The sequence below is a fragment of the Pygoscelis adeliae genome, unplaced genomic scaffold (genome assembly GCF_000699105.1).
Source record: "Pygoscelis adeliae isolate BGI_AS28 unplaced genomic scaffold, ASM69910v1 Scaffold216, whole genome shotgun sequence".
In the NCBI taxonomy this organism is placed as follows: Eukaryota; Metazoa; Chordata; class Aves; order Sphenisciformes; family Spheniscidae; genus Pygoscelis; species Pygoscelis adeliae.
This window is the reverse complement of record NW_008825073.1, coordinates 3,724,483-3,726,981: the sequence shown is the minus strand read 5'-3', so window position 1 is coordinate 3,726,981 and position 2,499 is coordinate 3,724,483. Positions and strand designations below refer to the sequence as shown.

Below are 2,499 nucleotides of genomic sequence, written 5' to 3'. Positions count from 1 at the left end.
GGAATGCAGGGCGGCAGGGTTCCTAGGTTGCCCTGCCGCTCCGGAATGGGATCTAGAAATCCGGCTGCACGACCAAGATGTGCATGTGAAAAATCTGCTCTGCACACCACTGAGATTACAGAGCTGAGATGCGGGGTCCCCAAAACGACAAGCGGGGTTCTCCGTCTTGTCCATTTCTCGTGACATCCCTGCTGCTCCATATAGCAGGACTTGGAGGCAGAATAGTCTTCATCATCTGGAAGTCTGCTGTGCCGTATGCAATTGCAAGGCCTTTTAAATGTACAGGAAAGAGTTCCTGGTTCCCAGCCCGTCATCCCCTTCTGTAACTACAGCATCTCTCGGACCTGTGCGTTGCCCATATGACCATCCAAAACCACAACGGAAAACGTATGATGGGAACAGGTTAAAAAGAACACTAAATGGTTGTTGTTGTTGATTTTTCCCCAGATGCAAAATCCTAATACAATCTGAATATTTACAGATAGATCTAAAAAAAAGCACTGCAAACTGTCACTGCTGGGGAAGTTTGTGACAGGAAGGGGGTATAAAGAAATACCTGACGGATTGCAGAACTGTCCCCTTTTAAATTTCAAACTGTTGCTCCAAAGCCCAAAGGAGCTTTAAATGGTTTCTTTTTAACTACACTGTCAGACGTGCCAATGTTTTTGACATTTCCAAAAATATCCAGCCTAAGGAAACGGGTACGTGGAACTTTACCTCCAGTGATTAAAATTCGATAAACTGATAACTAACTGAGAAGAGTGCCTTTGAATGAAAACATAGTAAGAAACTGTAATTAAGAGCATGGTTTTCAATGCCGTCTCTAATTGAGTCTCTGATCTCTATTCAAAGCATCATTTTCCCAACAATGCATTATATGAAACTCCAGAACGGCCTCGCAAGGCAAGCAGTAAAGCCTCACCACAACTGATTTAAAATCTGTTCAGTTTACCACATTCCTTCACTAGGAATTGGATAAAATTATCTTTACACCTTTCGCGTTCTTTTAACTCACATCATTCAATCTTACATCTTTAAAGAAAATTATGAAAAACCAAAATGGTTAGTTGTGGATGGGTTTTTCCCCCCCTATAAACACCTTGAGAAAGAAAAGTATAACTTCAGTTCAAGAGATCTCCAACACTTACCTTAGGTGCTGCCTTTTTGGGCTTTGGCTCCGGTTTAGGCGGAGCAGGTTTCTGTACAAAACATACACAAGAATCAGTCAGACGAATGCTATAAATGTTTTAGCAATATGTCGGTAACTTTTGAAAACTATTCAAACAAAAAAATAGTTTAGAGCTGTCTGCTTCATTCTGGAGTTTAAAGGAGTAAATGCCAGAGACAGACCGGCATCTTTCGTTATCCGAACCCACGTTTCCTCATCTACGTTACAGTGGTTATGGTACAGATGCTGATAGTAGCAGCAAGTGGATCATTACTGCGTCTGGGTGCTCCTGTCTGCTGTGAAGGCAAGCGGCTGTCAAAAATGAAAGGGATTAACGCTTGGACATAACTCGATGTACGAATACACATCTTAGCCCTCACTGAAGTTACGTACTTCCTTTTCTAAATAGCAACCGTTATCCACGTGGCATTTCCAAGACGGCTTAAAAAAAGGGCTGGGTGCACAAAGCGTCTGTAGAAAAGGATGCCAAGAGCCCGTTTAAGGCTGTGACTTTGGGCCGAACCCTACCGCATGGCACAGATTTACACCCTCTAGGTGTCAGTTTACCCAACAGGTGGGCCCGCAAAATCAATGAGCCAACTGCAAGTATAAGGAGAGAGCAGGTAATTTATAGAGCTATGAGCAGGTATTTGTACGGGGAAGACCTACAGAGAACAGATGCGTCTTGAAATCAGTATTCCTTGACTCTGGATACCCACGCGTCCGGATTGAACGTTAACTGACACAGATGTTGTACCTCACGTGAAATGTCTAAAAGTAAGCCTGTGACGTGCTGATACTCAAGGATCGGACACAGAGAACAGGGATTTTACTTTTAAATATTGCAGTACTCTAACCATGCCTTTCACAATACCGGTGGAAAAAAACCCAAACAGTTTCTCTGTAACTGTCCCCCAGAACTTAGCACCCCACGTGATGTAATATTAAAAGAGTAAAGAAAGGTACTTACAGCGGATAGTCTAGCCGACCTTCTCTTTGGCTGCGTAAAGAAAGATGTGTCACTAAAACGTGTCAGAGAGCATACAAAGCAGGGCTTTCTCAGAACTGCCACCCAGAATAACACGGCACGTAGGCTACGTCATGAAGCCCCATACAAATTCTAGGATTTATGAAATGAGGGGCATTTATGGCGATGACTTCCCAAAAGTGCAGCTTTGTTCAACGGTTCTCACTCTATACCGCCGCCCTTTTACGCCACGGAGGTGGTAAGTGCTAAAGCTTCTTTACTTCCAGGAGTTGTGCCATTAAGGCTCGGCCACCGAGCCGCTGTCTGTGAAGCTAAAGGCAACACGTTCCCGTCGGAACCGGCC

The 2,499-nt window shown here is 44.0% G+C and overlaps 1 long non-coding RNA gene across 1 annotated transcript in view; it reads right to left on the bottom strand.

Moving 5' to 3' along the window:
- The window catches only part of LOC103919173, a 22,135-nt gene that overhangs the window by 5,158 nt on the left and 14,478 nt on the right, over nucleotides 1-2,499 (bottom strand). Inside the window, exons 2-3 of the long non-coding RNA XR_663736.1 lie at nucleotides 2,139-2,168; nucleotides 1,149-1,199 (exon numbers count right to left, since the gene is read on the bottom strand). This is a non-coding gene — a long non-coding RNA (uncharacterized LOC103919173). The remainder of the gene's footprint in view (nucleotides 1-1,148; nucleotides 1,200-2,138; nucleotides 2,169-2,499) is intronic.